The 12,832-nt window shown below is 42.5% G+C and overlaps 1 long non-coding RNA gene across 2 annotated transcripts in view; it reads left to right on the top strand.

Annotated features, from left to right (window-relative positions):
• The window catches only part of LOC310672020, a 261,869-nt gene extending 259,582 nt beyond the window's left edge, over nt 1-2,287 (top strand). For both annotated transcript variants that reach the window (XR_014508345.1, XR_014508346.1), the window contains one exon: nt 1,965-2,287. This is a non-coding gene — a long non-coding RNA (uncharacterized lncRNA). The remainder of the gene's footprint in view (nt 1-1,964) is intronic.
• The last annotated feature ends 10,545 nt before the right edge of the window (nt 2,288-12,832 follow it).

Genomic DNA, 12,832 nt, shown 5'->3' with positions numbered 1-12,832 from the left:
TCCTTTTTGGCTGGCCAATCAGCGGCTGACTGGGAGGCGGGGTGAGGGCCAGGTAGGACAGGCTCCTGCCGGCTATCTCCTCAGTCGGTATTCATTGTCTCTGATTGCCTATGCAATTCAGCAAAACAAAACCATTAATGTTAATGGTTTAATTTATATCTGGTTCTGTGCTTCAGTGTACAATGGTGTACACATGCAGCAATTTCACTTTCTGATCTACATGTAGGTTCCCCATTCATTCCTGTGTGACACTGCCTTCAGTGTAGGAACTGAATACCTTGTGAAACTGCTTGAAAGTTGCTCCACAGAATAGTAGCAACAAGACAAAAGTTGTGTACATAATCCTACATAACACAACCCAAATGGTTTGAGCAAGTTCATTCATTTATGGATCAGGGTACTCGCTATTATCTTAGAAGTGATCGAAACTTTGCTGAATAATTTACTTTTAATCAAGCAGTTCTAAATTTAGCGGTTTTTTAAATCCTTCATAGTCTCCTAAATCATTGAATACCTTACAAAACTCTATTAGAACTATTAAAGGTAAAGGTACCCCTGCCCGTACGGGCCAGTCTTGACAGACTCTAGGGTTGTGCGCCCATCTCACTCAAAGAGGCCGTGGGCCAGCGCTGTCCGAAGACACTTCCGGGTCACGTGGCCAGCGTGACATCGCTGCTCTGGCGAGCCAGAGCCGCACACGGAAACGCCGTTTACCTTCCCGCCAGTAAGCGGTCCCTATTTATCTACTTGCACCCGAGAGTGCTTTCGAACTGCTAGGTTGGCAGGCGCTGGGACCGAACAACGGGAGCGCACCCCGCCGCGGGGATTCGAACCGCCGACCTCTTGATCTGCAAGCCCTAGGCGCTGAGGCTTTAACCCACAGCGCCACCCGCGTCCCATTAGAACTATTACTGTATTTCAATTAATCATATTTCAAGTATCTGTTACAGCCTTACTGAAAAGGGAAAAATAGATCTAAAGAGCCTCTAACTGTAAAATGTTGTGAATGATACTAAGCTCTTATGCATAAAAGTTAGTCTTAAAAAAAATTACATTATACAGAGCCAGAAAATGATAATATTTTAGTAGATTTTATCCTGTATTATGTGTTAAATGGCACTAGAAAAGGCTGTAGTTCCTGCTCTAGGCCCAGGTAGCATGCAGCCAACAGGGCCTCAAGGGAGGAGATAAATAAGACGCAGGACAACAGGACTTGGGTTCAAATAGGCCACAACTTTTTTATTACAGATGTATGTAGATTTTGGCGAAGGCATTGGGTATGTATCCTGAATCAGCCAGCCCACCTGCTGGCTGATTGTGTGCGTTGACACTGGGTTAAGGGTTACTCCACAATGTACATCAAATAGGGCAATTCCTCCAGGACTGCCATTTTGGGAGGGTGCTATGGCCTGTTGACCCCCGTCTGGACACCTGGACAACCCCCCTCCTGGACACTTTCAGCAGAGTACCAATTTCCTGTTGTGGAGGGGGACGAATCCTGAGCCCCTGCCCAGGCTAAGGATCCAACCTAATGCTTTATCTGCCAACAATAAATTGTGACGGTTGCTATGACACAGGCAAAACTTCAAGACAAGCTCAATCCAACTCTGACTGAGCTGGTTGGTCAGGTGTGGCCCAATTATATAGAAACTGGTGGACCTGACTGAAGGTACCAGGCCGAAGTTTCCAGCCAGGTCCACCACTATGGCCATACTCCCTTGCCTGCTCATGATAGGTTGATTCAACCGAGCAGGCTCCCAGCAGCCCATGCAACCATAGGAGGAGGCACTGATGTTCTCAAACAGTTGCGTGGAACAGAACAATGGCCCCTAGCTCGTTGCGGTCACACTGGGCTATAAACCACCGCTCCCTAGCATTAGATGGTAAGTGGTCATTTTTCATTATATGGTAAAGAAGGTTCTAAAGTTCTGACTATTTAATTAAAAAATAAATAAATTTCACAGGATATCTCAATAAAGAAGCACTTGGTAAACAGCCTGCAATTCGCTCTTGAAATGCCTCCCTCCCAAAGCAGGATTCAACCTATCTCCAAGCATTCAGGTGAGGCAATAAAGTTGCTGAGGAAGTGATTTCATTTGGCATCATTCAGTTCTTTGTCAAGGTATTTCTACATACATGTGGATTTATCATGCCTACCTTACTCGGTCGTGCAACATAAAAGTGTACGATCAAAGCAACAGATAGGCACTTTTCATTGTTTTATGTATTTGAATATTTGTATATAGCCATTTCAGAAAAAATAAAATTACATTACATTAAAAACTCACTAGCAAGTGAGATTCAAATCTTCTTGATATGCTCGCTTTAATGACTGTCATTGTATTTGTGAGGGTGTGTGGGATGAATGTAGGAGCAAAGGTCTAACAAGCAAGGTCTTGGTGAAGGAAAACACTGGAGTTGCAACAAAGAGTGTCAGAGTGCTTGACGCTCCCCGGGTAACTTGTTTCAGGATTCTTTGTATGCTAAAAATCTCGTAAGAGTTTCAAGTAAATAAACTGTGCTTGTTGCTGATAAAACCTCCAATATTATTTTACTATCACAGCAGCTTTCTTGCATATTATTTGTTTTACCTTGCTTTGCTTCAACATGGCCTACCTACTACCAGTACCTACCAGATAAACTTTTGTTACATTTCTTTCAGACATTTTGTCCAGAACATTATTACGCAAATATCTTGGAATTAGAAATGATGTTTGCATGTAACATTAGGGAGTTTGCACTAGTCACACTTGTTGTCCCACATCACAAATATTCAGTCCATGTGTAAATTAGTACAGTACTATGTCCTGCTAATTTCAACACTCTGGTCCTTGTCCTGTTCTTGAAGCTGTACATAGCACAAAGCACTGCATCCTGGCACTCCCCCTTGAGTGTATTTTGGAACTGCTATAAAAGTGTGTTTTCCTATTGCTTCTCTCTCTCTGGATTGGCTAGCTGCAAAGATGCCCACCTGTGCTGTCCTTCTCCTTTGGAATGTCTCAAGCCTTTAGTCTTGGGCTGAAGCATTGTCATTCCATTGGAGAAGGTCCTTTTTTTGGCACTCTGTGCTGCATACCACGAATGCAATTGCTTCTCAAGGAGACAAATGGAACTGCAACATCTCATTCCAGAAGAGCTTCTGTCATGATGCCCTGGCGTAGGATGGCATAGGCTAAACGAGGGGTGGAGGGAGAGAATGGGGAGCCAGCTTTTCTCAAGTGATGCTATTTTACATAAATATCTTTTAAGACTTCAAAATAGATGTTTAAAAATAGATCTGAAATAGGCAGCACTGGAAGGGAAACGCTTTAATAATGCACAGGTTTTTTTCTGTACTGTTGTAATTACTAAAGAAACCATCAAGGCTTTTCTGTTCCAGGGAATACATAAATATACAAATATATGTCCTTGTGCAAACCTGTTTGTAGTCTAGAAATGATAAGTGCTTTGACTGATACACCCTCTTCAGGATGAGTGCTGCCTCCAGGTAAGTTTTCAATCTACTTATTGTCATATAACTTCCCCACAAACAACTCAGAACAAATTCAGGTAGGTAGCTGTGTTGGTCTGACGCAGTCGAAATAAATAAAAAATTGTCCAGGAGCACCTTTGTTGTTGTTGTTGTTTAGTCGTTTAGTCGTGTCTGACTGTTCGTGACCCCATGGACCAGAGCACGCCAGGCACTTCTGTCTTCCACTGCCTCCCGCAGTTTGGTCAAACTCATGCTGGTAGCTTCGAGAACACTATCCCGCCATCTCGTCCTCTGTCGTCCCCTTCTCCTTGTGCCCTCCATCTTTCCCAACATCAGGGTCTTTTCCAGGGAGTCTTCTCTTCTCATGAGGTGGCCAAAGTATTGGAGTCTCAGCTTCAGGATCTGTCCTTCCAGTGAGCACACAGGGCTGATTTCCTTCAGAATGGATAGGTTTGATCATCTTGCAGTCCAAGGGACTCTCAAGAGTCTCCTCCAGCACCATAATTCAAACCAACTAAGAGACCAACTTAGAGACCAACTAAGTTTGTTCTGGGTATAAGCTTTTGTGTTCATGCACACTTTTGTGTATCTGAAGAAGTGTGCATGCACATGAAAGCTTATACCCAGAACAAATTTAGTTGGTCTCTAAGGTGCTCCTGGACATTTTTTTATTTATTTCAACTCGTAACAAATGTTCAATAAAATAAAAATAAATAAAAATCAGCGAAACCTTTCACTTAAAGAAAATCAGGATGAATGCTCAACAAACAGGTCTCCTGGAGGCACCCAGAGCTTCTCTTTCCCCATCCTTTGGACCCCCCCCTGGAAAACTCAGCAAACCTACTGCACCTGAAACTGGGTGTGTGGACAGTGCAGCTGAATGGGACATAGCTGTGGGCAGTCTGAGGAAGTACCATCCACCCTGGGCCTTCCCATAAAAGCAAGTCTAGAGAGAGAGACTAGGGTGATGTCTGCTGTTTCCAGGACCTCTTCTCGTTGTGAGACTTTTGTGGGTGAGCTGAGAGTTTCTTTGGACCCAAAGGCTGAGAGGGAGGGTGTGTCACAAGGAAAATGAATTGATATATTAGTAACTTTGTATTAATGTAACATTTTTCTATTTAACTGGGTTTTTTGTAATATTTTGTTCAAGTTGTCTGTTGCTGCTTTTGTTTTCTGTACATCACTTAGATACGTTTTTAATATATTAAGTGGTACAGAAATTCAATAATCTAATCTAACCTTTATCTGGAGATCTTAACGTGTTAAGGTGCTCATAAGGTTAAATGAGTCTCCTGAGATACAGTGGTATCAGGCCACCAACAACTTTAAATAGCAGTTAAATTAACTAGCTGTTAGCACAACTGGAAATTCACCAGCGATATATGTTCTCTATGACCAGTACCCACCAACAGGTAGAGTAGCATGTTCCTGGTCTTGTAGGAAATGGCACAGCCATTCATATCTCTCTCCTCCCCTCCCAGGTATTTATGCCAGTTCCCAGTCACAGGCTAGTAGAACCAAGAAAAAGAGCTTAATGTGTGATGAGAGACTGTGCAGATAGGAGATTTGATTTGCAGTGGTTTAGGTCAACAGGGACAGCAACACGGATTAGCAATGTCCTTGTAGCATCCCCAAATCATCTATTTACTTCCTCTATAAGTGAATGTTTGGCTTTCACGCCAATAAGGAAAAATAAAAGACCATACTGTACTTGGGATACTTTACAGTAAGGGGAATACTCTACCCTCCATATCAAAACATATTGCTAGTAGCTGATAAAATGCACCAGTGCACCATCTTCTAAGATGACCTTGTCCAACAGTATAGGAACCATGCAAAGCAGTACCACAAACTTCCACAAACAGACATTCCATAAGCATTCAGTGTTCAATTGTGTCAAAAGCTAAGGGCGGTATTCAATTTAAGTTTTACTTGGAGTAGACCTATTGAACTCAATGAACATTATTATGTTTGAGCCATTAATTTAAATGGGTCTACTCAGGGTGGTTTTCAACTAAGTTTTCCTCAAAGTGGCCTGAGGTAATGAATAGGGAGCACATTTCCTCTAGCCACCCCAATACAGTGGTACCTCTGGTTACGTACTTAATTCGTTCCAGAGGTCCGTTCTTAACCTAAAACTGTTCTTAACCTGAAGCATCACTTTAGCTAATGGGGCCTCCCGCTGCTGCGCCGCCGCCGCCGCCACGCGATTTCTGTTCTCATCCTGAAGCAAAGTTCTTAACCCGAGGTACTATTTCTGGGTTAGCGGAGTCTGTAACCTGAAGCGTATGTAACCTGAGGTACCACTGTATGCATATTATCCACTAAGACCACTGAAGAAAATTTAAGTGCAAAGCCTATAATAGAAGCTTTGAAACTTGAAATTTCAACCCATGAGATAAAAAAACAGATTGGCAAAGCCAAACTTGTACTCAGAAAAGACCTGTGACAATACAGAGCTGGCAGAGGGGATGAAACTATTCCACGCACCTCTTGGCGTTAAAAATGGCTAGTAAATAACAGGAATAAACATAGATTCAGGTAGATAGCCCTGTTGGTCTGACGCAGCCGAAATAAAAAGTTGTCCAGCAGCACCTTATAGACCAACTAAGTTTGTTCTGGTATAAGCTTTTGTGTGCGTGCACACTTCTTCAGATACACTGAAACAGAAGTCACCAGACTCTCATATATAGTGGGAGGGTGAGGTGGGGTATTTCTCAGAAGGGGAGTAGGAGATGGGTGATTGGCTCAATGGGTATGGTAAACCTCTTGATGAGGAATAAACATGGCAGTGTGATTATGTGGTTGCATAGAAGACTTGCGGTCACTTCTTACACAGGCTCTCATTCTGCTCCTTAAACAAAAAAAAAGGGAAGGGGAGGTTGATAGAGTTGCTTAAATTATCACAGCTATCCAGTGTCCTCCGGCACCTTGACTATTCCCATGGCCACATTTGATCCTGATTTAATTAGGAGTATTTGCCTTGCAGATCGACACTTCATGCTTTCCTCAGAGCCTTCTCATGTGGCCAACACACCTTGTAATCTTTGCAGAAACTCGAGGCATTATTTACAGAGTCTGCTTGTTGCAAGGCTGAGGAAACAAGGTGCTGACACACAGGATGGCTTTGCTGTTGTGCATATTCCACCAATGTCAAGGTGAGAAGGGGCTGCTGGTAAGAGTTTGTTTTCATGGACAGGAAAGAGTATTCCTCCAGCCCTTGTTGCTTCCAGGCAACATCCTTGTTTATTGGCACTCTCTTTGTTTTCACGGAGGAGATTCAACCTTCGTTCTTTTGTCCAGGTCTGGCTGGGCAACCTTCTTCCTGAACAAGCATCCACATCTCTTTATCCTCTTGTGTGTGCGTGTGTGTGGTTTTCTCCCCAATATCTACTGCCGTTAATTGGAAGACCTACTCAAATAAGTCCTGTGAACCACCTCCCCCAGCAGCTCTTCAACCACCATTTAGGGACAGTTGTAGTATGCCTAGACTTGATCTGAAAATTAATGGAAGTTTTTCTTGAGGGCATTCCCTGATACGTATAGAGCAGTAACAAAAACATAGCAATGCTAATACTAGCTGAAATATGGTGATACAGTGGTACCTCGGGTTACATATGCTTCAGGTTACATACGCTTCAGGTTACAGACTCCGCTAACCCAGAAATAGTACCTCGGGTTAAGAACTTTGCTTCAGGATGAGAACAAAAATTGTGCTCCGGCGGCGTGGCGGCAGCAGGAGGCCCCATTAGCTAAAGTGGTGCTTCAGGTTAAGAACAGTTTCAGGTTAAGAATGGACCTCCGGAACAAATTAAGTACTTAACCTAAGGTGCCACTGTATAACGATATGCAAAAGAATCTGTACACTGCAAGCTCTTCCCTCCATTACTTTATTTATTAGAGGTAAATTATACTTCACACTGTGTGCAAACCTGCTCGTGTGGAAACTCAGTCCATTGCCAGTAAGCCAATCCTCAACATTCATTCTAGTGCTTATTGAATAAGGCTGGATTTTCTCTCTCCCAACAGTTCCATCTCATGTCTGGTCCTCATTTAGTAAGGGTTAGCAGCTGCCTCCCTCATCTTCTTTTAATTCATTTATTTCTGGGAAATGAAATTCAATATTCTCTTCTACACCCAACTGTTTGCTGAATTTGGGAGCAATGCTCTCTCCTGTCTTGGGGAGGTTGGGCTTGTGAATGCATGCTCCAGAACACAGAAGTTATAGAAACTGTTTTAGAAAAGGGCAAGAGAAACCTTTTGGCTTCAAATTATGTACAGTCATAAGTTTTAAGAATCATTTAGAATGTTACAGTGTTTTATATTTTAATGATTTTTAAGCTGTTTTGAGAGCTGTATCACCATAAAAAATCTAGGTAATTCTATAGATAATATCAAATGTAAAATGAGAGGTGTGTGTGTGTGACAAAATAACTGCCATTCATTTTTACAATAAGTTCCAACGCAGAAAGAGATATTGTAATCATTAATATTATCCTGAAAATACTAGCGCAAAGTGTTGCAGGGATACACGCATCCACGAAAACAATATCAAGGGATATCAGGAACGGTATAGAAGAATGTAGGCAGTGTTTTTAAAAAACCTGCATCTTGTAGTCAGCCCTAGAGTTATATGTGCAGTTACAGTATCGTCAGAGAAACTAAAACAGAACTGAAAAGAGTTTTGTGATCTCCTTACTTTTGACAATGACAAGAGCCATCATCTCTCTTCTAAGCTACATACTTAGGAATTCACCATTGGCCAGAGGGTCTTCTTCGTATAATGTTACAAGCTTTGTCTTTAACCCATTCTAATCAGAAAGTATTGCCATCATCAAGATCCCAAGTCTCAGGTCCTTTCCTTTTCTCAGCAATTAAAATAAAGAGATATTTCTTCTCAATCCCACAATTTCATGCTTCTTTTACTTCTCTTCCTGCACCTGCATTCTCTTCCTGCATCATCATCATCATCCTCCCCCCCCCCCCAGGATAAAAAATAAAACAAAAAACATTTTCTTCCTGTTTTTGTTACATAATACAGTGGTACCTCGGGTTAAGTACTTAATTCATTCCGGAGGTCTGTACTTAACCTGAAACTGTTCTTAACCTGAAGCACCACTTTAGCTAATGGGGCCTCCTGCTGCTGCCGTGCCGCCATCGCACGATTTCTGTTCTCATCCTGAAGCAAAGTTCTTAACCTGAGGTGCTATTTCTGGGTTAGCGGAATCTGTAACCTGAAGCGTCTGTAACCCGAGGTACCACTGTACTTGTTGAGAGATACTCCTATAGACGGAGAAGAAATTTAGGTTTCATCAAAGGACACATGTAGGAGTACAAGAATAGTGCTGGAACTGGTTTATGTCAAACTCATAAAACTAATTACAAGTTATGTAAAATGACGGTAAACATTAGATAATATGGTACAAAATGGTGCTATGCACCTATGCATGGGGAGAACTAAAGAGTGAACCAATTTTTGACTGCATCTGTGGTTCTATCTGTCTTGAAATTAACTGTTTGTGACCCTGAATTGGATCCGTCATCCAGCAGTATTTCTCATCAGAGTATATAAAAAAGGGTCAACCAATGAAAGCAAGGAGGATTGTAACACAAGAGAGCAGTTGTCTCAGAAACCAAGCCTCCTACTGCTGAGAACTATATTAGATACCCTACGGATAGTTTGGAAACCCAAAATCATTCAAAACAGGAACCTGCAACAAAATGGTACAGTGTAGAATGCTCTTGTTGGAACTTGTCATGCCCCAGTTTTTCATCTATCCCTTGCAAACATTTGGCCTCACTTACCCCCTCCCCCCCGGATTGTTCTGATTGGGTTATTTTGTTGGTGCCAGCTAAATATTTTTCCTTTCTTCTGCAAATACTGAGTTTCCCCAAGTATCCTGCTTCTTCTTTCTGCTTTCTCAGTGGCTCCATTTGGCTACACAGCCATAATACCTGAGCACCCAAGTTTATTAATATTTTAAGTATATCCAGTCCTGCTGGTGAAGCCTTTTGAATTAGCCACAAAGGTATTTCAACCTCAGAGAAATATATCAAGAGCAGGTTAGTTCTATGCAAGCGTTAATACAGATAATTATTAGCTGCTGAAGAATTTGAGAGCAACTTATTATGGGAAAGTGGCTTAATACCAAAAGGCTATTAACATTCTCTAGAGGGAACATCTTTTTATCTCAACATCAAAGTATTTGACAAGGAATTCAATCCAGTGGTCATACTAAGGAAACGCTTGGGTTCCTCTTCCTTCTTTATCGAGCGTTACTGCAAGTCTGTCTTACAGTTTGTGGCACTTGTTTTTTCAGAAACAGAAACCACAAACCCCTGAAATTCTAATGGAAATAGCTTAAGGTACTGTGTCAGTGCAACATTTTCTCCACCTCGCCACCAATTATAGCTCTAGGTTTTCCCACAATTCTCAATGGCTTTGAGTGGCCTCTTCTGATTACTTGGGGTATGACTGAGGCTGACAGACAAAGAACAGAGAAAGAATCTGTCTCCTTCCTACTGACTTTGACTCCCCAGTTATTTGTAGCACTTTATGGAAAGTGGAAGGCGTGCCAGAAGGAATCCATTTCCCCCCCTTGGAATGCAGCAGTTGTCCCTTATTGTAAGACGATCCCCAATAGCCTGAGCCAAGAAAGTGCTGACAAAAGTGAAACTCTAAAGGGCAGAGAACAGGAATGAGCTGGTTTTAGCTGAAGAACAAGCGCCATTCCAACACACACACCCCTTCAAAATAAAAAAAGCTATTCTTTATAAAGGTGCATCTCTGGACACTTGGTGGTATTCAACTAAGTGTTACCCAGAGTAGACCTATCAAAACTAATGAGCATGACTGTTAGGGCCATTAGTTTCAGTGGGTTTAGTCTGACAAAACCCTAGCTGAATACCACCCACTACTTCAGTAAGGGGAATTGCCAAACCTGGACTTTGTAGGGTGGTGTTCATGTAAGCCAGGCAATATGTCAACAATGCCATTCTTGCAACTTGTTGAACTATCACATTCTCCTTTCCTGTAGCAGAGATCTGGTTTCCTTTCCTGTTCCAGTAGCTGAAGATAAAGATTCAAACCACCCAGCAGAATACCTAATAGTCTTGCCCGGCGCTTTGGAAATCTTGATCTTGGCCCCAGGATGGATTACTTTGTCACTTCTCTTTTTAAATGCTCCACAGCCTCAACACCTCCTAAAGCTCCTTTTGAGAGAAGAGTCAGATACTTAGCACTTCTTTTTCTGTACAAAACAGGAGACTCCCTCTGCCCCTGGTTCCTTGTCAAGATACAAAGACGCACACCCACCCACCCACTCAGTTCATGAGTTGAAATATGCTGAAATGGACCCCCTGAATAAGGCGTTTCCAAGCCTCACTATCTTGAGCAGAGTGGAAGAAAATAGGGCATGTTGTAAGAACGTGAGGAGCCTGCTAGATAGGCTAATGGCTCATCTAGGCCAGCATCCTGTTCTAGAAGAAGAAGAAGAAGAAGAAGAAGAAGAAGAAGAAGAAGAAGAGGAGGAGGAGGAGTTTGGATTTGATATCCCGCTTTATCACTACCCGAAGGAGTCTCAAAGTGGCTAACATTCTCCTTTCCCTTCCTGCCCCACAACAAACACTCTGTGAGGTGAGTGAGGCTGAGAGACTTCAAAGAAGTGTGACTGGCCCAAGTCATCCAGCAGCTGCATGTGGAGGAGTGGAGACGCGAACCCAGTTCCCCAGATTACGAGTCTACAGCTTTTCACCACTACACCACACTGGCTCCAATGAGATGCCTGTGGGAAATGAGCAAGCATAACTCAAGCACAGGAGCACTCTCTCCCATTGCTGTGGTTTCCAGCCATTGGTATTCAGAAGCACTACTGCTTTTGACCATGGAGGTAGAGCTTAGCCATCATGGCTAGTGACTTGATAGTCCTCTCCTCCATTAGCTCAGCTGATAATAGCCATGGTCCATTCTCCTTTCCACCCCAGAAGCTGAGCGATCTCTCCTTAGCCACCACACTTTCTGCCTAGCATGTTGCTCTATGCTTCTACATCCTTCCCATTTTGTGCGCTGTGTTTTAAAACAGAATGCAAATCTGGGACTCACAGGGCAGATCAGGCACATCAAGCTATTTTCCAACAGCCAACAGCAAATTTAATATCTTTAAAACATCAGATGATGTTGATATTTGCACTCTGCAGCGTTGGCAATGTACCTTCAAAGTAGACTGGTGTGTGTGCGTGCACAGTAAATAAAAAGCAAAACTTAAGTTACCTACTTTTCTGGCAATATTTTTTCTCTCTCTCTCTGACACACACACACACACAGAGAGAGAGAGAGAGAGAGAGAGAGAGAGAGAGAGTGAGTGTGTAAAGTAGGAGAAAGAGCTGCCTCTGCCTAGAACAGCTGAGAATGAAGGTTATATTCTGCCAACGTCACAAAAGCACTTCATGCAAACTGACCCAAGGAAATTCTTGTTGGACACTTGGAAAAAAGGCAATGTCTCCTTTAATCTATCCAGTATCTCAGATGCAGAGAAGATATTTCAGATATATGAGAATCTTCTTACATTACAATACTTTCTCCAGAGTGGGGAATTGGCCCAGGCACATTCCCCAAGAACTCTTTGACGCACAGCATACGCAAAACAGAAATCCATAAGCACACTTGAAGGGCGGGGGGAGAGAGGAAGATGCACAGCAGCCTGCCACTATTCTGTATCATAAGATGCAATCTATTTACTCAGAGAGAGAGAAATATCTATTCTAATTACTCAGATGCTGCAAGCATCTTCAACTTGATCATTTGCTCCCTATGAATAAAAGGTACAGAATTCATTAATTAGGAAGCTGGCTACAAAAAAAAAAGTAATTCTACCACTCCAAAGTCAGGGTAAAGGCTCGTTTATTTTAGTGTGCCACCTGAAAAGTGCTGCATGGGGGAGGGGGGATTTGCCCCTTCTACTGTTGACAGATTTAAATGTGCATGATATACAGTGGTACCTCGGGTTACATACGCTTCAGGTTACATACGCTTCAGGTTACACACTCCACTAACCCAGAAATAGTGCTTCAGGTTAAGAACTTTGCTTCAGGATAAGAACAGAAATCAGGCTCCGGCAGCACAGCAGCAGCAGGAGACCCCATTAGCTAAAGTGGTGCTTCAGGTTAAGAACAGTTTCAGGTTAAGAACGGACCTCCGGAATGAATTAAGTACTTAACCTGAGGTACCACTGTACAACCATATTCATCCATGTGTTCTATTGCTACCAGTTTTGTTTCAGTTCATTAGATTTTAAGGAATAAAAAAACATGCAAAGGAGAAATTCACTTTAATTGATGTGAGATTTCAAAGAACACAGGCTC

This window comes from Podarcis tiliguerta (genome assembly GCF_965153285.1).
Source record: "Podarcis tiliguerta genome assembly, chromosome: 2".
Lineage (NCBI taxonomy): Eukaryota > Metazoa > Chordata > Lepidosauria > Squamata > Lacertidae > Podarcis > Podarcis tiliguerta.
This window is presented reverse-complemented; position numbering and strand designations above follow the sequence as displayed.